At 38.7% G+C, this 25316-nt stretch overlaps 1 protein-coding gene across 1 annotated transcript in view; it reads left to right on the top strand.

Moving 5' to 3' along the window:
- SPON1 (spondin 1) overlaps positions 1–25316 on the top strand; it is a 169863-nt gene that overhangs the window by 68612 nt on the left and 75935 nt on the right. The window lies entirely within an intron of this gene.

Genomic DNA, 25316 nt, shown 5'->3' with positions numbered 1-25316 from the left:
AGACAAATATTGTTGTGTTGCGGACCGATCTCTTAAATATTAGAGCACAGCCAGGCTGTGTGTGGTTCATCTGCTCGGGGTGTTGTGAGAACTGGCAGGCACTGAACGTGTTTTGTGCAAACTGTCCTATGAATGTGGTTATCTCTCTGGTTTACAATACCAAACAAAACACCATTTTAAAATGTTGAGCTTTGGGTCAAAGCTTGAGCAAATTAGTGTCTTAGTTAATGGTGTCATTTCATGTTGTCTAGTTGATTTTAGCAAGAGTTAGTGATTGAAAAAAAAAAAAAAAAAGGGAAATTCCGCAAAAATGACTGGAAACAGGCGCTGTTAGTAGAGCTGTGAAACACCATAATTGCTGTTGACCAGGCTTTGTGGTGTGTCCTTAGTCCGCTCATGCTTGTATTAGGGATGTGCAGGATCAGGCCGGATGCTTTGTGTCTCCTGTCTTCTGCTAACTGTCTGCCTGTGAAAACAATGGGACATAATTTTTGCACTAGTGTGATCTAGGATTTATAGAGCAGTCTGTTGTTGTGCTGGGTGGTGTTTAGCATTTCCTTTGCAGCACTCAGCCTTCATGACCAAGCGTGACCGTACTACAAAGCAGGCACGTGCATCGTGCTCTCAGGGGCTCTGAGTGCTGAGGTGCACCTTGCACTACAGAGAATCTCTTCAACTACTTATATTGGAAAATGCTTCTGGATGTTGTCGGCACTGAACTGACTCCCGCTGGGATGTTTTTTTTGGGGGAGCAATTGTAAATTGACTTGAGCATGTTGCAGGTAGCTATGCCATAGCATCTAAGACCCTTCTCCCTCTCTGTGCTGAGCACCTTGCCAGTGTTCTGGCTGTATGCCCACCTCTGGCAGACTCAGAAACAGGCAATTTCCCCCAAGTGAAAGCGGACTCTGGCCAATGTTTCATTCTTAGAGATAAATAATTTTAATGGAGTGCTCTTCTATCAATGCTGCAGCTTTTGTGGGCCTGGCGGGCTGCTGAGAAGGAGCCTTGGCTGTGCTGTTGATAGTCAAGTGGATGTGACTTGGAGGAAAAAAAAAAATTTCTTTCTTTAGCATTATTTTATATTTTTATTCTCTTAATTAGCATTTACTATTTGATGATAAATCTAAAGGCTGCGAGCTCTCATCTTGCTTCATGAATTCCAGAGGTTTCACACATCTGTATGAGGTGGAATGAGTCTTGGAAGTTTTTCTCTCTGAGTAATTACCTGATTATTGATACGAAACAATTTGCATAACTAAACAAAGAATTAATATTTTAACAGTTCACCAGTTACTTTTCTTTTAATTTGCCTTAAGTTGCCTTGCTGTCTATTCTCCAGTTACCACCTTTCTTAAAGCAGAATGAGAAGAAATATGTTTCAGTAAAATCCAATAATCAGGTTCTCTTTGAATTAAAAGCAGTCAAACCAGATAGGGATTTATTTATTTATTTATTTATTTTTAAGCAGGAGAGACTGATAAAGAGGGGAAAGAAAAATGAACTCAAAGTTTGGTGTTACCTCAGTGAATTCTGCTAAATCTTGCAGAAGTAGAAGCAACACATTCCTACCATTTCAATGTCTGTAGTAGTTGAAAGGCCCATCAAACTTAAAAAGTTTTTCTCTACCTCTTTGATAACTGACTGGATTGCAGTAAAGCAGTTCTAGAGGAGGGAAATAGCTGTTTCTGCTTCTGGTAAATTCATTCATTTGGGCAGTATGCAATAATTGTAGCTCAAATACAGACATAAATGTCACCAGAAAACATCTTTTGTTCAAGACAGGATGATTGGATTGCTAGATATTATTTGCTAATTTTAAAGGCCTTTAAAATATCTTGCCTTTTCATTTCCTGCAGTTAGGTTTTATCTTACTGTTCTGCTGTCATAAAATTCTTACCATCCTCTAGCAGATTCACCCAGTGGGAAGTTGCAATTAAATGACTTTTATGTTATTTTCTTTCCGTCTACCACTGTAGTAGTATTAAAGCCTGAACGTGTTTCATGTGTTGATTCTTCTTGTACTGCTCATGCTGAAGGACCAACACCATCCAGGCTTTGGTTGGAGAACTCAGAGCTGGAGTTACTGCTTACAATTGCTCTGATTTGGCATGGCAGCTCTGAATCCTAGCAAGGCACAAGGCATGCGTTTGGTGAATGACTCCGAGGCACTCAGGAATTGTCTTAGAACATCACAAGCAGTGTGTTAAGTGACACAAACTGTAGAAGAACCAACACGTACAATGTTAAGTTGTGTGGTGAGTGCACTGAGAAAGGGCATAGACTCCTTCTACCTTGGGAGGCGTTGGCTAAATTCCTGTTGACTTTTTTTTTTTGGATGGTCAGAGTACCATTGAAGTTAAATAGAGAGATTACTTATCGGTTATTTGTCTTCTTAGATTGTTTTTACAGTCTTTGTATGCAGGAACTCTTATGTGTTGTGGTTTACTTCAGTCAAAACCAGAAACGGATCTACTTAATTTGCGTGTGAGAGAAATTAGTACTGCCGTTAGTTTGGAAACAAATGACATGCTCGCAGACTGTACATCTGAAATAATGCGTAGATGGATTTAGGAATATAATATATGTAGTATATGCTGGCAACTGAAACAGACGCACGAGCAAACAGTAGGCTCAGATGGAAAATTTAAAACTCTCTGAAACTCTTCTATAAAGATATTAATGGATTCTCTGCTGGTCAGTGATTTCCTTTAAATGTGGCTCCAGCCATTCGCTGTTACCTAAAAATACTTTATAGAAAATGTGTTTTCAAATAAGTTGAACATTTAGGTGAGATAGCAGTCTGTGTGTATGTGGATGCTTTTCCAGGTAAGTATTAAGTACATCAAATGCTGATTTTCTTCATGACTGAAACAGTGCCCGCACATAAGAAACACCTTACATATTGTCCTAATTTGATGACTGAGGACAAGTTAGCTTTTTTCTTTTCGTACATTTAGTTCTATACAATACTTCAATACTTTTATTGAAGAATAAATATTTATTTAGCAATCTGAGTACTTCAAAATATCCTTTATTTTTAAATCCTATTGAAAGGTAGGAGGAAAAGTTTATTAAGCATTTCTTTTACTGGAGTTTGAAGATACACTTGGACTACATAGTTAATAAAGTTTTTTTTAAAGCACAAAACAGATTATTGATATTACTTCAAGATTTGGAGATTGTTCATTGAGTATTTTATAGAAAGATATGCCTATTAAAAAGCAAGCGAAAATTTAAGCAGGTGTGAGCACATTTGTGCCTTATAATACTTAAAAATGCACAATGTGAGATGAGATGAGGTTTATTGTTTGTATTTGGATATAAATTCCTATGGTTGTTGATGGTAGAATGTAGAAGGACGGATGATTTTTTGAGTACTATCATTTTCAGCAGAGAATAAATCATAACTGCAGCTTTTTATTTCAGATACACTTATGAATCCATTAAGCGTACCTACACTTGTTTTCATTTTTAGAGGGGATTAATTAATATGAGGGTAAGAGGAAAAAAGAGTGGGGAGAACAGTCAATGTTTTGACCTGGAGAGGAGGAAGTTATCAAAAATTAACAGAGTTGTAATGAATTTATAATCTTCAATTGACTTTGCAGTTGTGGAAGTTGGTGTCTACAAAATGTTTTATTATCTATGTTGAAGCTGCTAAAAGAAGCCGTGCAAGAGGTTGAAGACACATGCTTGGACTTCTAACATAAAAATGTACACTCAGGCATAGAATTTGTAAATATATCTCGACGTATATAGAGAGAGAGAACCTTACACAATACTGATTAATATCTATAGACTTTTTTCAGTGTGCTTTTTCTTTTTTTCTATATTCAAACTCTAAAACATCAAAGCACAGCGTTTGGTTTTAGTGTTCTTCCAAAACAGTTAAATCACTTCGAATAATCAGTTTGCCACATCACTGCTGTTCCGTCCTGAGCTTCCAGTTAAATGCTTAGAAATACAAGAAAGCAGGCTGTGAATACGTAGAAAGAGAAACCCGCTGTCTAAAATCTGATTGAGTGTCACTAGCTCTTTCTCTTGAGATGTTTCATCAAGAGAATGGCGTAAGTCATCACTGACTGATTTACAGCCATTTTCCTTAAAAAAGCATGACGCATTCTTCCAACTTTTGGGTTAAGAAAGGCATTCAGAAGTTCTTACAACTAATTTGCAACCAAGATCTGTTTCTATTGGTTCATTTCTCCTTGACTTGGGAAATCTACAGTACTAGAAATAAATGGAAAACTCTCAAGTTATGTAAGCTCTACGACGGCAAATTGGAAATGCATAATTTCTTTTTAAATACAGGAATTTGAATCCCCTACACAGACCTTCTTATAAATATACTATAGAAGTTTTTTCTTTTCTTTTTACAAATGAAAATGCAATTATTCTACATCCCATATAAATTTATTTAATAATCGCTCCCTGGAAATTAGAATTTATTATCTGATCCATTAGTAGTGAAATTAAAATGCTTCCTTAGAAACGTTTCCCACTCCTGTGCTCGTTCTTATGTAAAGGAAGGAAACATAGGAAATAACAGACAACCTTCCTTAAATTTGCATTACAGAATTGTTGCATTTCACCTAACTATAAAAATATCTTCAGTTGATTTAATTTCACAGTACTTGCAAGGTAGACTATGTTGGTCTTTATCAGTAATTAATGTGCCTGCCTGTTCGCTGTCATCCCTGTATTCCCATCTTGGTTTTAGATAGCCCTGTCGCAAGCAGAGTTTGCGTGCTCTTGCTTCCAGGAGCAATGATGTTGCACCAAATCTGTGTATTATATTCATGCAAATTTTGTTCAGAAACAAGCAGTACAAGGAGTTCTGAAAATCCAAGACTTGGGTTTTCTTGGTGTCCTTTTGAAGTGGACCTTCTCTTTTATTTATTTATTTATTTATTTTACAGATTACTACTTTTACTCTATATGTGTGCATGTGAGTCTCACTGCTTTAATGAGAGTTGAGTGAGTCGTCCACATCTTTGCAGCCTGAGTCCTGTTGGTTGTAGTCCTAGAGAATTCATGAGGAAAATGCTGTAAATGCTCCTGGAGAATGTGTGCAGGTTTTTGCACATACTGCTTTTGGGGGATGTTGTCTCGGGTTACCTCATTAGACACAGTGTAACTCATAACATTAATTTCTTAAATAAATCCTATGTGACATCCAGATCTACATTTCAGAATGAAATTCCAGGGGAAGCAAGTGCTTGTTATATATGAGCTAGCACAGAGTTGATTCACATCTTTCTCTGCTTATTTGGCTCTTTTGACAAAAGTAAATAAATAAATAAGAGGGTACTTTGTAGAATCACGTTCAGTTTTGCAGTGCCTTCAGAAGAAATGTCGCTTGGTCTCAGCACTTTTGCAGCAATGTTGATAGAAGGCAGATAGAAAGATTCGTCAGCACTGAACAAATAAGGAGAAAGCCTCCTGTGTTCCATAGGTACTCAGTTCTTTTAAATTCTTCCCTTTCGTAAGTTAATTATGTGATTGCTGCATACTTAAGAGCTGAAAAGAACATATCTATAATGAGCAGAATCCAAATAGATTCTTAATGCATCTTTTTTAGCTCTCCCTGTATCTGTGGGTGCTTACTGAGATCACTTACAATAGATTACTGCTACTTTTTAAAGCACTTTGCCTCCCTCCATAATTGATGTATTAGTATGTCCCCTAAGCGTGTTTTCTTGTTCATCTTCACTCCATTAAGATTAAGCAGAATGGCCATTAGGTCATAAAGAAAGAAAATATTCACTTCACTGCTTACTGTGAAAAAGCTGCTATTATCTGTCAAATAAAAAGATTAACTTTGCCTTCAGGTACGTTTTTAATGGCCTTTTAAATATGGGCCTGAACCACTGTAACAGTAATAGATGAAGAACTTTCTTCATCAGGGGGAGGTATCTTAATTAGGTGTCAGCCCCAGAATTTTTTGTTCAGCTCATGCTCTTAGCCATGAGATTTTTCTCCATGGTTATCTGATTTCATGACACAGTTGTAATGCAGGTTAAAATTAGGCAGCCAATTTGTACTTTATTACTTGCTGTAGACTTTTTAATAGGTTTTAATTAAAATGTCAAAGATCATATTCTCTGTATATTGCCTGTTCAAATAAGAATTCAGAAATGAGTTTGTAAAGATCTGAAATAATCCAGTTTTCAGTCTGTGAGCATAAACTACATTTCCAATTAAATATTTAATAATGAAACAGACCTCAAATTTCTCTGTTAGAAATTCAGGCTTGCAGAACAGGATCCAAAGTCAGTGTTCACAGATGATCAGGAAAGTGTCAATATTTGGTGGTTCTCATTTATGTTGACAGTGAGTTTTGCCCTGATACTGCTGAAAGTCTGGCTATTGTTCATAACTGTAATTATAAGCTTTGGGATATTCTCGTCTCTGTTTTATTAGTTTTCCTAATGATGTTACTAACTTCTTTAACACTTGAGATCTCCAAGGGAAAAATTACTTTTCCCTAGAAGTCTTGTGTTCTATGATGGTATTCTATGCTTTTACGTAATAAGGTGAGCAAAATTACATGATATCCCTTATCTAATAGCTAGTTTTCAGTGAAGTACTCACAGAAAGATTAAAGGAAATAGTTTCAGTTTTATAATCAGAAATAAATCTTAGCAGATGTTGCAAGAAGTTCAGGTATCTTATTTTAATAACTAGTATATGTTTTATTAGTTCATGATGAAGGCTTTTCTGAAGTCAGAAACTTAGCACTTAAGTTAACAGTTGTTTTGCTTGCTGGCTATGATACCTTCCTGAGCACAGGCCTACACATCAGCTATGCATGCTGAGCTGATCTTGGCTGCACTGCCTAGTCCCAGCCTGGTAGGGAAGGAAGAAACGAGCTCCATCCTGCTTCACGTGGTATTTTGACACTTCCATCTGCAGTTCAGTGTGCCTTGTCATTTGGTTGGGACACAGCCCCTTTAATGCTTACAGGAAATGTAAATTTTTCTTTTTACCAATTTTTCTTGCGTGAAAGTATTCTTACTGGCAAGTCTCTCACTTATTATGTAAAGCAGGTAATTAGCTGATTATTTGTGCTCCACTTAACAAAGCAATTGGAAATGTATCACACTTGGCAGTGTAGTAGAACAGACTTTAGAAGAGGGCAGCTTACTCAGAAGATGCTTCTCCAGTGTTATTTTCAGTACCCTGGAAGTGATTCTTGCCCTTTGCTGGTGGGTAGGTCCAGCAGGTCCCATTGTGAGTGACTGATGCATTTCTTTTTTTGCTCTGGAAAATCATAATTTGCCTGGCCTAAGCTTGCAACTGTAGAGAGAGCATCCTGCTCTTGGCCAAAGGCTGTGACAGGACAAGCTGCAGTAATTACTCATGATCACCTCAGCTGAGCCCTACTGCAGACAAGGGCTTGGAATTAAGTTAAAAACATAAAACGGAAATTATTTGCTCCTTTGTCAGTTATCTATCAGCCTATTTGCAGTGTAGTAGCCAAGCAATTTATCTATTTGTTGTGCAGAGTAGAGGCAGTTAGTTCCTTATTAGATTCAGGCTTGCCTTTATTTTCATCCCATCTTTCCTTCTAATCTTCCTGTAATTGCACTGAAAAACAGTTTAGTGAACTTCATATCAACCTTTTCTGAAATTGTTTTCCAGGCTTCTCTTAACAAGCGCCTATGCTTCAACCTGTCCCAGACTGTATGCCATTACTTTGTCGATTCTTCTGCACTTAATTTTACGACCGTTCAGAGTTTATAGGCTACGTATCCTTTTCTTTCAATAGCTGTTCAAAATTTAGTGAAGGAATTTAGTTGCTGGCCTTTTATTCATCAATAATGTTTTATGGGAAAACCTTTTACGCCACCTGCTGCTCCTCCCCCCTTCCTTTTACTTTGTAGAAGGTGCAATAAATAAGTTTGCAAGTCCCTTTTCAGGTTTTTTTAATGCATTAATCTCTTTTCAAAGTCTGTTTCAGGAAGAATAGGCTTTGGTTCAATTCCTATATATATATATAATTTTTTTTTTAATTTAATTTTATTACTTTTTTTTTTAGGGAGAGTGGGGGGGCTGTCTATGATGGGAAAGGAAATTGTGCTGTACAGAAATGTTAAATTTACCAGGAAATTTTTCAAAGTCATATTTATTGCTAGTCTGTTTTAACTGTCCAGATACTATTTCCCTAACTTTTTCTCAAACTCAGTTACTTGAAAGAAAAACAAAACTAGCAATACAAAAAAAGATCCTCAGCAAGTAACAGTTAATTTCATTGTTTTTCCTATCTATGTGATCTAGGTCTGTTATCCCACTGATAAAGCAGGAAAAAAAAAATCTTAGCCAAAAATATTAGAGTTTTGTAATCCTGTAAAAATTTCATTTTTCGGTAGCACAAGCGATTGGTTCTTGTCCACATAAGGCAATGCTGCTTGAAGGCACCCCTATGGGCAGACTTGAATCTGAAAGAAAAATGTCTGGAATAAGGATGATTGAGAAAAGCATTAGCCTTCTTATGTGAATGGAGCCCACGATTTTGTTTTGTTCTGTTTTTCTAACCTTCCGTTGCTGGCATGTAATAATGCAAGTTCTTATGGCTATTTCAGTTAGTCAGTATGCCTGGTTGCTGCCACTGGTTTTCCTCTTAGAAGAGTTTGCTAAATCCCTATATGACTTACCAAAGACCCAAGTTGTCCTAAAGAATTTAGAAGAATTAAAATACAGAAAAATAAAGAAAAAAGGATGGTAGCTGCTCTGGGATAAGGCAGTAGTTGTCTTGCACCAGGCTGAGTCCTTGCTGTTCACGTTGTTGCTCTTACTAGTCATTTATGCCCCTTGAATCTTAGATATCCTTTGGTAAAAGAGAGGTTGCTGGTACGCTCTTCTTTCATTACGGTGCTGGGAGAAGAAATTAGAATATATTTGTGTAGTACATGCCAGTGAAGTATTGAAGTTGTGCAGTAAAAATGCAGTGAGAGGAACTGGCTTAAAAGTTGTTCGTGCAGTTTGCATAACAGGTGATGTAATCCCTTGATGTCACCGTCAAGACACAAATTATTTTCCCACAGTTACGTCTAGTAGTGTTTTCTTTTCAAAGAAGTTCCTTAGACTAAATGACGAAAGAAGAAGATGGTGTTCCACCGTAAAACAAAGTCTGTGTCAAAAGGCCATTACCTTGACCAGTGTCTTTGAATGGTGATTTTGATTGTAGATGACTTTTAGTGTTGCTTTACTCTTTAATTATGAAAGAAAGCAAAAAGAGCTGTATTTAAAGCTTAATTTGCACAGGAACTTAATGAGTAAGTTTTAGTGAGAATGTTCTCTAGCAAGGTAGGATAGGCACATAGAAAATATTTTTAGTCTCTTCTTTGTTTCCTTTTGTTTTTCCTGGATTGCAGAAAAGTAGCTTGACAACTGTTTGAGGCAGAAAACTGGGAGTTGCAATCCCTTGATTCTGGTAGCGTTGTTGCATCCTGTAGCGCTGGGCACTTCAGTCTGTCCTTTGGTGCTTGTGATATACAGCAAATTTCCTGTAATGGTAAGCGGAAAATGTATGCATATGTTGTGACGGTTAATGTTGTAAGTATTTTTGTAAAGCACTTGTAAAACAGTGCTTTTGATTTTCAAGAAAGGAAATGTTTGTGTTATTACTTCATTTGTATCAGTTTGTGAGGCACGAGAAAATAAGATGTGTTCCAAGCTGTGGGATAATTCTGCTTCCCTCTGTGGCTGCTGGAAAGAGAATTCGTCACAGCTCCTTGTGGTTGGTTGACAGCCATTAAATAAGCATTGGTTACCATTCTGCTTGATGGCCCTATAGATAGATGACACACACCCCACTGTTACCAAAGCAGTTTCTCTTTGCAAGAGATAAAAATAATACAACGCACCATGTGCTTAAAAGCAGTGACCCCCCCCCCCAACCATTTCAATAACCATGTAATCAGCAAGCATCAGATCCTTTCTAAAGAAGTGGTACCCTACTCCCCAAGCCATGTGAAGTGTTCAGGAGATGCATCTTTGTTCCTTTTAACTGGTGAAAAATTCAGTCTTCTTCCTTAGATGACTGACTTCCTACAAAAACAGGAAAGAAAAGCTGGTGCCCTTCTGGCTCTGATAGCATGATATTCATAACTTAGCGCTAAGTAGGTAATAACAAAATAGATTGGAATAATTATTATTAACATGCACTTCTCTGAGTGGATGTAGTGTTTGTAAATTAACTGAAAACACTTGCAAATCTACATAACTAATTGCCCACGATTCTACTACTTTCAACTTATTCTACTAAATGTTTAGCAAATGTTTTATAAGGCCTTAGATGAAATTTTGTAAAATCCGTGATGCTATTTTAATGTTGCTTGTATTGTCTTTATTTGGACAGTGTCTTAGCCCTTTGCCCCATTTATTTCAGACCTTGATCAATGAAGGAAGGTTTTGGTTTAAATAGATTGAGATGTGAAAAAGATGCTGCATCTGACGTTCAAGGGATGTCTCGTAGGGGAGGGATGGCTGAATTCATGCTCCTGTCTCAGAACACAGGTACTACAAGGTAATTCTAGATACAATCCATACGTAGTTCTCCCCTTATCTTGTGGCTTCTTCATCCTCTGATTTAACAGTAATAAGTAGTCTTCAAGGTAGCTCTGCTAGGATGTGGGCATCAAACAGATCTGTGCCCTTTCTTTTGCTTGGGGCTAGCTCAGCCCTCCCAGTATGCTTGGGTATTTTATCTCTGTTAAATTACGAGTGTTCTAAATCCCTTTGAAAGCGTTGTGATAGTACTAGCTCAGCAGCACTTAGGTGTTACGGCAACAATGCCTAGCTGTGATGGGCAGATAAGAAGCTTGACAGCTTCTCCCATCAGTATCAGCTCAGTCAGCTCCACATACATCTGTTTTCTGTCTGTGGTTTCCTCCAGCCTGGCTGAACTTAGGTAAAACCTGTAATGAGGTGGTCCATGGGAGCACCAGTGCTTAGGAAGAACCTTGATTGATGTTTCAGCAGCAGAGATGGGAAGTGGGAATCAGGTCTTCAGAATAAATTCTGGATTATGTTGGGTTCTTCTTGGCTAATCTGAGACTCTGGAATTTCATGAAGTCTGGATCTCAGGTTTTGCTCCCGTGTGGCAGGAGCGTTTCCCTGAGGATGTGTTTTATCCCTCCTCTCTTTGTGTTGCACAAAGGGCTTCTGGTGCCAGCTGGTAGACTTGGGATTTATTGGTAATGTATCCCATCAGCATTGTTCAGGCGGTTAATGACTACAGGAAATGCCTACTACATCAGGCTGGGGAAGGTGCTTCATTTGGCATCAGGGTCTATGCAACAGAAATGGTACCAGAAAGCCTCATTTAGAGCTAGAAAGGTCTGGAGTACTCTACCATAATCTGTCATGCCTGGAAACAAAAAAAAATGCACACCAATCTATTAGGGTAACCTTGTGGCTTTAAGAAGTGGGAATGCTAGTGCATGCTGAAATGACCTTTCAACCTGTCTTCCACCATGCTAATAACTAGGAGAAAGCCCAAATATTTTGTCAGGATTGACTCCAATCAGGATGAGCTTGGGAGTTTTTTCCCTTTGCTATGAGGCCGAACCACCAGTGTGGTACTAGATGATCTTTCAGGTCCCTTCCAGTCCAACCCATTCTAGGATTCTGTGGCTTCCCCTAAGACCAGACAAGGAAGAAACTAACATGGGTAGGGATAACAGCACCAACAGCATGGTCACTAAGGCACATTTCTTTATTTTTTTTAAGGTCCCCATCTAGTGCTGCAATTGGAGCAGCCGCTTGTGGGGTGAGGGAGAGAGTCCTGGGGATTGCTGTCGATCCTTTTAGGGAGATGCCGGGACCCTGCAGGCAAGTGGTTCCTGCCCTGGGCAAAGTGACGTGCTGCTCTGCTGCCTGGCCTGACATCTTATGCAGCTCTTTCTGAGGCAGCAGAGGGGCAGCAGGGTGGTGCCCGGAGGCACAGCAGAAGGGTTGGAACTAGATGACATTTAAGATCCCTTCCAGACGAAGCTATTCTGTCTTCAGTGCCTATGAGAAAGGCTGCCACATGTTGATGAGATCATCACTTTAACGGCAGCCGTTTATCTCAGAGTGCTCTCTGGAGGTAAACACAGTGATCACTTCTGAAGTTAAAAGAATGATTGAGGCTGCCTATCCCCTTAATCCTTTTGTTCTGAGGTGGTTTGGTTCATCTGATCTATTTAAATGACAAAGTATGCGACAGACTGTTTCTTCAAGAATGCCCTTAATACCTATTTTAGCTTGATTTAGGATTCAATTTAGGATTCTATAGCAAAAGCAAAAAGGATTAAAAAAAAAACCAAACCTCTTTTTAAGCAAGATCAGGCTAGCTGGAGATATACAGGGGAAGAACCCACAACATTATTCTTCATGTTGTGATTGAGAAACGCAAAACTGACAAAAAGTTGTTTTGCAAGTGACAAAGAAACGAATAATGTCTCATCAAGAATGATACAGATGGCTGCAGTCAGTTTTCATGCTGGAAATGGTGCTGCTTTTTAGGTGGAGTAAGAGGGTTGCTAAGGAATAGACAGGCTGAGGCTTTTCACATTGAAAAATTGCTGAGTACCTGCGGGAGATTCTTATTAGAATGATTATAGATGAATTAAGAGATAGAGAGGAATTTACAGATAAATGAAATGATTATAAAATGTCAATAAGGGAAAGTCAAGAATGCAGTGTGAAAGAACTTTATCCAACCGTCCGTTCAGTCGAAGCACTGGTGATAAATTTTCTTACAGCTCTTCTGATTGCTTTGAACGTAGCTGCACTCAGTGCTGGCCTTTGTTTTAGCAAAATCCTGCCTCTTGGTATGGAAGTCGCACCTGACGTCCATTCTGTGCAGCTCTTGGATGTTGTCCCACTCCTGTGTAGGATCTGGTGCGGTGTGAGCTGGGTTCAGCTTTCCTCCTTGCGCAGCCTGGGCTGGGGCCTCCCCAGGGAAGCTTACCTGTGCATTTAAGGCACAGATTGCCGGAGGGGCACAAAGCAGGAGTGATGGTAAAAGCTGGTCTGAGGCTTTTGGTGCCTTTGCACAAAAGAGAAGACGTGTACTATCATACAATGGACAGGAGAGGCAATGAAAGGAAAGGAGTACAATAGAAAGGAATGTGACAGAGAGTGCCAGGCGCTGTGGTTCCAGCTCCTGTTTGGCTGGAATACTGGCTTCGCTGTGTTGTCATCCTCTTTGAATACTCTCTGGTCAGATCAGATTTTTCTTTTAATTTTAAGAACATACATGTGAGATTATAAGGCTTTTGGGGGCATCACTCTACTTCTGTGTGTGACCAGTCTAATGTGTTAAAATACTGAGGTTTACGGAATCAGTTTTAAAATGGGATTTATAAGACCAGGAAGAAAAAGAGATATAGAAGAACTGGAACTTTCCTCTTTCTGTAGGTGGTATCTGTACTTATTTTTGCATGCATTATGGTTATGTTTCCAATTACTGTGCTACAATGAGAAGACCGGAAATTGTTTAAGCAAATATTAAAAGTCACCGACTTCTTGAGGCCTTAAGTCCAAACCTGACAGCCATCTTTATTTTCTGATGGCTTTTTTTTGGTGATGATAGACCCCGGGTACTGCCTTGCTGATTGTTAAACCCAAGCTTTGGTCCTGTGCTCATGGCAAAGTGTTTAGAGTAAAATATGACTAGAAAATAGGCTATGTGAAATCAGGCATGCCTCCTGCTGCATCCAAGAGTATTCATATCTTCAGTACACTGTGGATTCTTCCTTATATTTGTCAATTTTTTATTCTCTATAGAATATATATTGCTGTATTTTGCTTATTATGATATTATAAAACCTGGGCACCATGAGAAATCCTGAAATCTTGTTGAACGGCATACCTGTGTCAGATGATTGCCCAGTCTCACTAAACAACATGAGATTTATGGTACATCTGGTACCAGCTTTTACCTCTTGGATCGACATGGATTTCTCTACTGCGCTAAAATTAATAAAGCAGATTAGTGAGCATCTGATCTCATTAATAAGATGAGTGAGATCTAATTGTTGAGGCATCAATTTGAACAGCAACAGAAGTTTTCCTATTTTCCTTGCGCCCTCTGAAGAATGAACATTGACTCTGAAGAAAGCTTTTGTTAACTCTTGTTAACTTTTGTTAACAGTAAATACCAATAACATTGCTATTTATCTAAAAAAATGCAGAATGGCATAATTATGAATGCTAAACATTAATGTTGCAGCTCAGCATTTTAATAAAAACTTCCAATTTCTTTGGTCAGCAGGTTTAGGTCATATTATAACTCTCAGATATATCAGTATTACTTGTCAAGGTTTAATATCCACTAGTGGTTATATTAAACTCTCCACTAGATTGTTGAGTCTAAGGCCAAATTTTCAGTCAGTGCGAAAATACAGCTTGAACGAATTGCTGAAGTAATGCGGATTGATATCAGCCCAGTGATATCAGTGATTACATTCAGTGTGTTGATGATAATTCAAAGTATGCCTTTTAATTCTTGTATGTATTATAATTTATTTTTCTTAGCTTTCTTAATTTTCCATTGTCATTGACGTGAGTGAAGATCCTCTGGTTTACAGCTGTTTTGTGTCCTATATCCTAAGTATGCTATAGTTCTGGCATGCATGGTATTGATGTGTTTTTTTCCCCTCAGTCGAACAAAATTCTTGTCGTCCTAGCCTTATTGTCTTCATTCTAATCAGGGATTGTCTGAGAATGTACGTACAATATTCTATTTTCATTATATCAGCACCTTCTATAGACTCTAAAACTTAGCTTTAAGTTAGGCATTCCATCACCTAGTCATACCCTGGAGAGTTCATAGTGAATTCAGATACCAGGTTTCTCAGTGCAGCATTTAATATCTGTAAACTCTGTATCAGTCCCATTTATTCTTACATGCTTTAATAAATACTGATTTTTCTTCATCATTATGATGGGACTGAATGAATGAGCATAGAAGTTGCAATATTGTATGTTAGGCATTGGAGGATTTCTTCTTTTATTAATCGCTCTGGTAAAAGAATTAAATAAAGAAGATCAAGACTCAATTAAGACTTAACCAAATTCTAAAGATGGAAGTCCGTATAACTCACTAACTGAACTGAAAATATAAAGCTGTAATTGTACTAAGTTGGGAAGAAGAAACTGCTAATGCTTGTGCTCTTGGAATATTTATTCCAGTAAAAAGAGGTGTAAAATAGTAGGAAAATAATGTAGCACAATTATATGCTACTAATAGGTCTCTTCCAACCTTGAGATTCTCTGATTCTATGATAATAGGTTAGGATTTCTGATAGAAGAAATAATACTGGAAAAATTTGAAGAGGTAAAGTATTTGGTGTAGTAATTTGTAAGAGTTTAAAATGATTAGATGAACTAGAATTAATAACATTCTTATCATGAGGCAATTCAACAGTGCTATTACCAAATAATAAGCAAGATATCAATGATATTGTATATTTCGTATGTATTTTATATATTGTCAAGGGGTATATTAGGCAACCTAGAAATTGATTTATGTATGAGTTGTAAGGAGGAAACAGCTAATAAAATGTTACCAGCATGAGATGAACTTTGAGCAAGTGAATATTTAGTAGCAAAATTGCTGAGATTTGTATGTTTAATATGTTGTAAAGCAGGTGTTTCATTATGCTACTATCAGTAACAAATTATTTTAGGCCTGAAGAAAAAATAATTGAATACATTTTCATTATTTTTCAAATTGAATGTAATATTTTAATAATTGAGAAGAGTTTAATGAGAAAGGAAAAGGAAAATGTCTTGTATAGAGAAGAGAGAGGAGAATCTTGCAAAGGTTTATTTGACATCCTAGTCCACTTCATCTTGATACATCATTGCAATTTTTAAATGAGGAAAAACGTGTAAAAGCAAGTTCACCTACTGCAATGAATCAAAGAGATGTGCTAGTAAGAAGGACAAAAATAATTATAGCATTGTATCTGAAGAATTGCCGGTCTTTGAATTTTTATTAAAGGACAGGTTTCTTTTTCTTTTTCTTTTTTTTTTTTTTTTGAAGTGAAATGCCACCCAGTGACCAATAGGCTTCTATGTTACCATGGCAATAGTACATTTTGAGGTCATACAAAGGGACAGTTCTGTGAACTGTTCAACAATTCTTGCACTGCTTCTTTTAAGTGAACAATAGCTCTGATCCTTAAGGTAAAGAAGATTCGTCTTTAGTCTGAGTTCAGGAAGCTTATTTGAAGAGCCTTATCCCATCAGAGGTATCTTGACTGAATGGTTATTTTTCAGCTACATCCAATTGTTTTGTTAGTGCCAAGGAAGCTTCTCTGGGTTTCCATGAAGAAAAATGCCAGCAGTGTCATAAAGCAGCTCAGATGTGCCTAACGCGTACTGACAGAACAAAGAAGCTTTAAACTCTGCATGATAATGAAAATGTGTTGTATTTAAATAAAATCTCTCTATGATGTTTTGGATGCTTCTGCACCGTTCAAAGTGTCTGATGCTTCTTTCTGTGGAATTCCCATACCTCTTCCCTAGTTCATGCACATCTCAGTCAATCCTGCACCCTAAAATCTTTGCAGTTAATTTTCTTTCCTGGTAATCCTTCTATCTACTCCCCAGCACACCACCTCTGTTTCTCTAGCAGCTCAGTGAGGAGATTGCTTATGCGCTGTTCTGAACCTTTGGAGAGAAGCAAATGCAGCGTGCCTACCTAATGACCATTACCTTGGATGCAGCATAAAGCAAGAGGATAAATGGGACCAAAAGGCTCACTGGTGAGACACGTGAGTCTTGTTCTGGCCATGGGCAAGCCATTTGCAGGCCTCATTCTGGCCATAGGTGAGTCATATTCCAGCCACATACCTTGTGACAAGTTCTTTGAGAGCTGTTTGTTTCAGGAAACAGGACTAAATATAAGCTGTGTCAGCTTACAAGGTGGCCCTGATGAGACATCAGCAAGCTGCTCCTCAGAGGCCCTGTGGGCTTTTCGCTGCGTGGAGTTTTGGATGTGACCGGCCCCCCTGAAACTCTTGTGTGGAGGCTTGTAGTCAGGGATTGATGCTTCCATCTTCAAATGAGCTTTGAAAATATCTATTTACTCATTCTCTTTAAATAGTGTAGCTGATATGGAACAGTGCTGTTTGACTTCATATGAGCAAACCAGGTGATATAAAACGTTTGAAGAAAACAACACAGCTTCACAAGGAAATGAAGTTTTCCAACGGCATCTAGTCCACTAGCTATACTCACTGAGTGTGAGTGCTCAGAAGTGATACTCTAACACCCACCTGATGCTGTAGTTCTGTCCTAATCCAGTTTTTTGCTCTGTCTTGTGGGTTTTACCTCCAGGTGCAGAAGCAGGGTGTTTTACAGTTGCAGGGGTTAATGCAAGTTTTCCTGATGTCCCTTTGTGATTTGTTGCATTTTCTCGTGCTGGTCTGAAGAAGGTAGCACATCTTCATTCCTATGACAGCCAGCAGTGTCATAGTGTAAGTGCCAGCAGACTGGGGAGAGAGCTTGAGCTTATCTGGCAATACCTTTGGGGGAGCATTGCCTCTGTGAAATCCTTCTTGGCTGTCAAAGGAGCTGAAACGTTTTCCTCCTCCCTTCTCAATTCACTTTTCAATCTCAATAGCTTATTGGAATGACAGGGTATCAAAACGCCTGGAAAACTAATACCATACATCAAGCACCTGTGTATTGCAGAGGTCTGACAGTGCTAACAGAAGAGATGGATTTTATATAATCTATGTCTCCTGAAAAGAATAGAAGAAAAAATGTTATAGACTTGACCTGTTGATCCCATTGAAACAGTCTGAGTTTTGTCTGGATGACTTGACAGAACTGGATGCCCTGCATGCTGTTCAATTCAGTATTTATAAGCAGAAATGCCCCATGTTCAAGAGTTGTTATGACCATCCCCATTAAATATAAAGGAAATCCTGAGAACCCTGGTCGTATTTCTTAGAGCTTTTTTTTTTTACTCCAGTTTCTAGTCTTGTTTCAGGAATTAGTGTTTCATAACCACGTTGCCTCTGACATGTCGATAAGCTGGATATCTGGAAACATGAAGATGATTTCTCTCCCCTTCCCAGTCGGCACTGAAATTTAGAAGAGTTCTCATTTTCCTATTTTCTATGTTCAGTGGAAAAGAATTATCCAGCGTTTCTTTAACTCTGCCCACCAACTTTGTACTTATTAATAACTACAACCTCATAACCTCTGGAGCAGGCAGCAAGGTGTATGTGCTGCCTGCTGTAGGCTGGGCTGCTGCTTAGAAGCCCTCTTTTCTCTGTTCCTTCTCTTGGAGTGGAGAAGGGCAGCCTTTCAGCATGTCCTAGGGAGATCTGATGGCTGCGATGTGAAAAGAGAGGGGCTGAGCAGGGCAGGAGCTTGGGAAAAGGCCATGAGTACCAGGCTTTTCCTCCAGCAACAGGGATTCGAGTGAATGCACAGATGTGTTTTTAGGAGGATCGAGTTGTTCAAGCATCCTTTCGCATAACACATCTTCTAGCAGTGGGAAAGCCCAGCTTGAAGCAGTTTGTTTCAACATTGTGTCAGTGTGAGGGTAGCTGGGAATTCAGTACTGCAGGTGGTAAGAACAGATCCCCTTCCCACCCCCAAATTGCTACACCCTAGGAACAGCAAATGCTGAAAATGTATGAATGATCTGGATGTATGTCTAAGTGTTCAGGAGTAACACACTTGTCTATCAAAGATCCTTGTGCTGAATTGAAGCAGAAACATATGTATCGTGGCTGTGAGCAAAGAAGTTTGGGGAACTGCTGAATTATGTATTTTCTGGTGAAAATGCTACTTAGTACTAGAGCTTATGAAAGATGTGAACACAAAGAATCTACATAAAATTTACTACAGGGGGAGTGTGATGTAGCATGCTGAGCATGTGTTGGAAATAACTATTTGCTCATGCAGTGTAAAAGTTAATCAAACTGATACATAACAGTCATTCAGTATATCAAAATAGATTTTTCTACTTCCTGCTGAGAAAGCTTCTTGTTAACTTGGTTGTTGGGCTGAGTTTAGGAAATAGGGCCAGGAGAGATTTGGAAGAATTTATGCTTTTTGGTGTTTGCTATGCAGAGTAGCAATTGCATAGAGATAGAAAGGACTGTTAGTTAATCACAGAGAATATAAGTACTATTTTGGAAGGAAGAAACTTGGGAGAATTCTTCTGTGTGATCTGTTGCATTTGGGATGCTTTGTGCAGCCTGGCTCTGTGTCATGTCTGATGGTCGCTAACCCATACCCACTGTGGCTGGTGCAGCACTCAGGTGTGATACATGGGCCGTGCTAGCCCCGAGCGTTCTGTGCTCCTCAGGGCTGTGCCATCACCAGTATTACTGCTGAAATTATATTTGGAAAGGCATGAACAGTGCATTGGTGCAGTAAAATCAAAAGCAGTGCATTTTCCTCTTGGACAATTAAAGCATAATAAATTATCATGTGAGGATTTACTGAGCATTGGCAACTCTTAGTAATCTCTTTCTTGTTTCAGTAACCACAAGAATTTAAGGACTGGCATTAATTAAAGTACTTCTGGATACTGAGTACAGTACTAATAGGTTTATTTTTCTTCTTTGCTGTTTGTGCTTTGCTTTTTACAGGCTAATGTGATATATATTACTCCTTTCTCCTTTACTATATATAACTTCTTAAGTAATTTGCAGAACACTGTAAACAATTTATGCATAGTAAGTGCATTGCCCAAGGTCTTGTAGAGAAATATTAGAAAGACGGAATTGCCATATTTTTGTAGGAATGTATCAAGCCATAATGGCTTTTTTTTTGTTTTTTGAGATTTCAGAGTTCATTTTGCAAGGTTGCTTACAATTTATTGCTTTGAAAAAACAGGAAATTTTCTCCAGAAGGTGCCAGACTGATAAATGCAGTTTTTCCGTGTGTGCCACCAAATTCATGCATGAGGTCTGCCCTGGGCCAGAGGCTTCCCCGAGCTCTATGATAAACAACAGCCTTTCCTAACACTAAGCAAATGCTGTGATTGACTCAGTTTGCTTCAGTCCTCTGAAAGAACAATGAAAAATGGCGGAGGGAAGAGGAGAGAATTTAGACATCTCCTCCTGTCAGGGCCACATGCTGATCTGCTAGTGTTTTAGAGAGCTGCTTGCCTAGCTAGCTATTATTTTCAAGTACATCTCATTCTTGCTGTGCACTTGTAGTTTTGTTTTTGTCTTTTGGAGAGGTGGTGGGGATTCTTCTGCACGTAGGGCCTGGAGCTATTTCAATGCATGAATTGAGGAATGCCAATATAAAATACTGAGCTTACTGTATCCAGACAGTAACTGTCAAAGCCAGAGAAGAATTTCTGTTGTCCCTAAATAAACAGCAATCTGTTATAACAAACAGACCAACGCAGCTTCCCTGCAGAGGCAGTTTTCAGTGTGCTGCAGACTAGAAACATGTCTGTGTCTATTTGAACACACGTGCACATACATATAGATTTATATACATGATATGCAAATAATCTCTCTTTGTTTGGAATATATGGCTTCCTATTACAGATGTGAAGATTTTGTGATTTATTACTTCCTTACTTCAGAGCGCACCAAGTTGGACCTAGATAATGTTTGGAAGGAGAACTCCCAGCTCTTAGCAACAAGTTCAGTGGAACAAATGAGGAACATCATTAAGTAATTCATCCTAGAGTGTTACTGAACAAAGAGGAGGTAAATGACCTAGTTTATTCTTTCCAAAGAATTAGGAGCATAGTGCTTCACTGATAATATTGTTCAGTTTTTAAACTTGCAATGTGCATTAAAGTACTACAATTTAATCATGTTACTGAAGCCTTGCTTTTTAAAACTGATACTCAGAAAACTGTACATGTTCATTCCAGTCTCATGTACTTAATCAGCAGCTACTGAAACAAGAGAAAGTAGGTATTATGTTCTATATTTATTGCAAAGTAAGAAGAAAATTGGATCAGTTTTCTGAAAAATTGTAATAATCTTTTATTTTTTCTAAATGGTCGAGTATTCTCCATTAGATTATGCATTTCATACAAGTATATTTTAGGGTCAGGGAAAAATAAGTTTTGATCTTACAAAACAATGCTTTTTTAAAAAATAACTTAGATAATGCTATTTATGTGATAAAGCCCTGTTCCAGCTATTTTTAAGGGGAAGAAGAAAGTAATGCTATGTTTACAAACAAATTATGTTATGAATTGCAAGCTAGAAGCCTCCTGTGGACCAGGTTTACTGAAACAAGAAATACTGTAATGAAACTGGATGGAAACCTGAGGAGGATGTATAGCAAGTGCCCTTTTGTTAGTGAATACGAACATACAAACACACAACTTTCTAAATGCAAACTGAAAACGCGTGCTAAGCTTTAAAACTCACCTGAACCTTATTCGGATCGTTAGCATCATCTCTTAGTGTCATCGCACAAAATGGCAGTAGTATTGCACTTCACTAACAATTGTATTGCTATATGAGACAAGGTAAAATCTGTCTCATTTTCCAAAGTAGCTTTGCAGTGTTAACTGCAAAGGAGCAATAAAAAATAGTTTATTGCACAAATGCCACTCTGAACACAACCAACAGAATAGAAAAATGGACCTGTTTTCTCTATATATATGTATTTAAACAAACAAACTAAATCTGATCATAAATGGAAAAACATTGTGTTAGCTCCTGTAGACCGCGTTGTTTCCTAGTAAGACCTTAGATTTTTGGTCATTCTAGGTTCAATAAGTACCACTCTTTCGTTTGTTGACATACAGGTGTGAGAAGGGGGAAATCAATTGCAGTAACCTATTTTTTTTTCCTCCTGCTTGTATAACTCCTTTCAGTGTTCTTTCCACCTACAAAATAAAATCTTTTCTTTTGGCCAACTTTACAGAATGTCCAATGTGTGTGTACATCTCAGTATAGCAGATCTTGTAAGTGCTTTCAAAACGTTGTTGATCTCGAGGCCTGAAAATACACATCAGCCATTTAGTTAAAAATGCAGGTCTGAGCTTGCAATTTGCATAAAAATGTTTTCAGAATTGGCATAATTTGCTTCTGCAGCATATCTTCCTTGTACTCTCTGTTTTGTACGCCTACTGAGATCCTGTACTGCAATTGCTGCCATATGGGAAAGCAAGTTTAATTTTACAGTGGAAATCCAATGATGGATAATCACATTGCTTGTCTAGAAACAGATACGCATTAAGAGTAAAAATTATCCTATTAGGTCTATCAAGCAAATCTCAGATAAGCAGCAGTGATTATGATTTATCTGAGATTATCTACAGCTCTGTTCATATTATCCCCCTAGATGCGTCGAGGCTAAGTACATTTTCATGAACTTACCATCCTTCCTGGCCTGGGGCCAGGGAATTAAAAGAAAAAAAGGGGAGCAGGAGAAAAGGCTGGAAATTCAAACCCCTGCATTCGGTTTCAGCTTTCCTGCTCTGAAGCAGGGTGAGATTAGGTTAAGGCAGGCGAATGTGGGAAGTAGCTGAAGTTAAGAGCAAAAGCTTTAGGTTTAAATGGGGAATAGGTGCTGGAGGGCCAGTTGGAGGGGCCCTGGGCAGCGTGAGCTGGTAGAGCTGGAGGCACGCAGGGAGCAGCGGGTGGCTCTCGGCAGATGGAGCTGTGCGGGACTGCTGGGAGGCGGGCGGACGGAGGGCTGTTAATGTGAGCTGACACGCCGCGCACGTGTCCTCGCTCGTGGAGCAATTGCACGATAAACACCAGCGCTCCGGGAGATCCCGGGAACGCTCCCTGCAGAATTCATCCTGTATCTTTTCAAAATCAACCTGGCAACTTGTGACAGGTACAGTCTAACAGCCATATGTCTCTTGCCTAATTACAGGAAAAGTTACCGCATGCCTAAAATTAGTCGGAGAAATAGACTCTCCGTGTAGAGATGCTTAGCAGCACAGACATAAAACAGTGGATAACCGGAGAGAGCAGGCTCTTAATCAGCATTGCGTGAAATGTGTGAGCGCCTGCAGTGTGTGCCAACGAAGCAGGGCTACATCGCTGCTCTTTTGCAGAACTAAGGAGCTTGTCCAAACGAGTTAGTGTCCGGCAGCCCTGCCAGGTTGCAAGCCTTCTGGCCCAGGTGCCTGGTGCTAACTGCATGCCCTATTCCTGCGTTCCTGAGCTGTGAGTTGGGTGCACATCCAGAAGCAAAGCGGCGTGCTGGCCCTGGAACCTTGCTCAAAACACATGCAACTGTTCAAGGAGATAAGCCATGGATCAGATAAAGGCAAGTAAAATAATTCTCCATAACCGAGCTGCTACCCAGTGGTGACAGCCATTCACGGAGTCTTCAAAGCAATTTTTCTTTTTCCTTTGGTTTTTCTCTCATTATATGTATAATTGAACGTAGTATTACATGCCTTCCCCTCTTCTGAACTTCTACACGTGCAGGCAAGCAGCAGGTCTTACATGTGCTTATGTCAGAATAACTTTAGAAGATCTTTTCATTTTCAAGTGTGTCGATGAGTTGACTTAGATTCTGATAAAATTCAGGAGTTCAGATGAGACCTAACAGTTCTCTGTGGAAATGTGCTTTCCTTTATCACGGTCAAAGCTGGAGAAAAAGTATCTACGTAAGCATGTCTGTCCCTGGGGTAGTGATTTGTGCAGTAGAGTATTTTGATGAACTTTTCCCTCCAGAGCCACGAGCCCAGAATCTGGGTCAATTGAGTCCATATTCTTCATTCCTAATTTTAACCATGTCACTAAGACACCTACATCTGGAGAGATGTTTCTGATGCCAAATAGAACGGCATTAGAAAACAGGCATATCCTGGAATAGTTCACGTGTTGAATAACAGGAATAATTTACGTCTTAAAGGGAAAATGACAGTTTAAGGAAACATTCGGTTAGAATCTTATTCTTTCTTTGTAAGAAGGTCTGATCAGAAAATATATAAGGCTATGGCTTTTCTGTGAGGAAAGTGCTTCAGGTTTTTAAGATGGATTGCGTCACATGAGAAGAAACATGTTGTATCTGTTATCTTCTTTGTTAGAGCTCTTAATAACCTCTTCTGACTTTTCTGCATTGTAAAGATGTGCGGCCACTCAGTGTGTGGACCTACGTGAACATTTAGTACAGCCTGGATGCATTTTATTGCTTAATAGTGCATTCTGCAATTTCCAGTAGCCAAATTTGGAGCAGTAAAGGCTTTTACTGCCTGAAAATAAAAGCACAATCTAGAGGCTGCTACTTTTCTGCAAACGTTTAAAAAAAAACAAAAACCTAATCTTTCAAGTGAGCTCCAAGTTACTTATCAGCTGCTAATTTCCACTCAGTAAGAAATTAAGTTCTCTTCGTTGTTTTCCTCTGACACCTGTTTGTAATTTAAGCTTTGGATCATCATTAACAAGTACTGCCCTAGGCCTTTTGGAAATCATTAAAAACTATTAAAAAATCTGTAAATGTAGTACATTATAGACATGGGAAATTGAGTGGGAGTGCTTCAGAGTACTTGTGGAGTAATGACAACAGTTCAGCAATGTTGACAGTGAAAAATCAGATAATTTTCTGCCATTTCTATGTATGCTGCCTCCTGTTTCCCAAATATTGTGCTTTTAGTCTTTTCAAGTTTAAAATCTGTTTGGTTTTGTCTGTTTTTTTTCTGGCTTTGGAATTATTCAGCTTACATCTAGAGAGAAATTGAGATAGCAAATTGTGTTGTTTTTCTTTTTCTTTTCTTTTTTTGTTTTCCATTTAATTGGAGCACCCATCCTCTTGCTAGATTGGAACCTACATCAGTTCCTGATCAGGAATGTAGCCTTGAAGTCTCTGCCCATGGCCAGCCCTTTCATAGCAGGCTGGAGTCCCGTCTGCACTGCTCTGCAGAGGTTTCTGGCCTGTGGTGGAGCAGGGTTCTTTGATGTGCTGCAGAAGTGCACAGGCAGAGTGCTCAGTCCTTGGGCTGGGTGACGTCTGTGGTGTTGAAGAGCTGTTCTCTTATAAGTCTTAAGTATGATCAGTTCTAGTTTGTGTATTGTAGCATATTGGAAATTAAAAGCAATACGTGCTAAAAGGCATCTTAAAAATATATTACCTAACATAATACTCAAGTTTTCTCTGATGTTTATTTTGAAAGTGACTTTTAAAAAATTTATATTGAAGGCATTGTTTTAGGTTCTGCTTTGTGCGAATAACAAAGGTAAAATGTGGGCTTTGCACTTTAGTGCTTGCTTTGTCTCACTGTTTTACCTTTTTACCTTTTAGCTGTAGACACTTACTTGCACAGTGGACTTAAAAGCTGTGCAGGAGACTGAATCCCATATGAACTTTCGTACAACTTTCTCTTTTTGAACTCAGTGTTA

Source organism: Meleagris gallopavo, chromosome 5 (assembly GCF_905368555.1).
Source record: "Meleagris gallopavo chromosome 5, MGAL_WU_HG_1.1, whole genome shotgun sequence".
NCBI classification, from domain to species: domain Eukaryota; kingdom Metazoa; phylum Chordata; class Aves; order Galliformes; family Phasianidae; genus Meleagris; species Meleagris gallopavo.
This window is presented reverse-complemented; position numbering and strand designations above follow the sequence as displayed.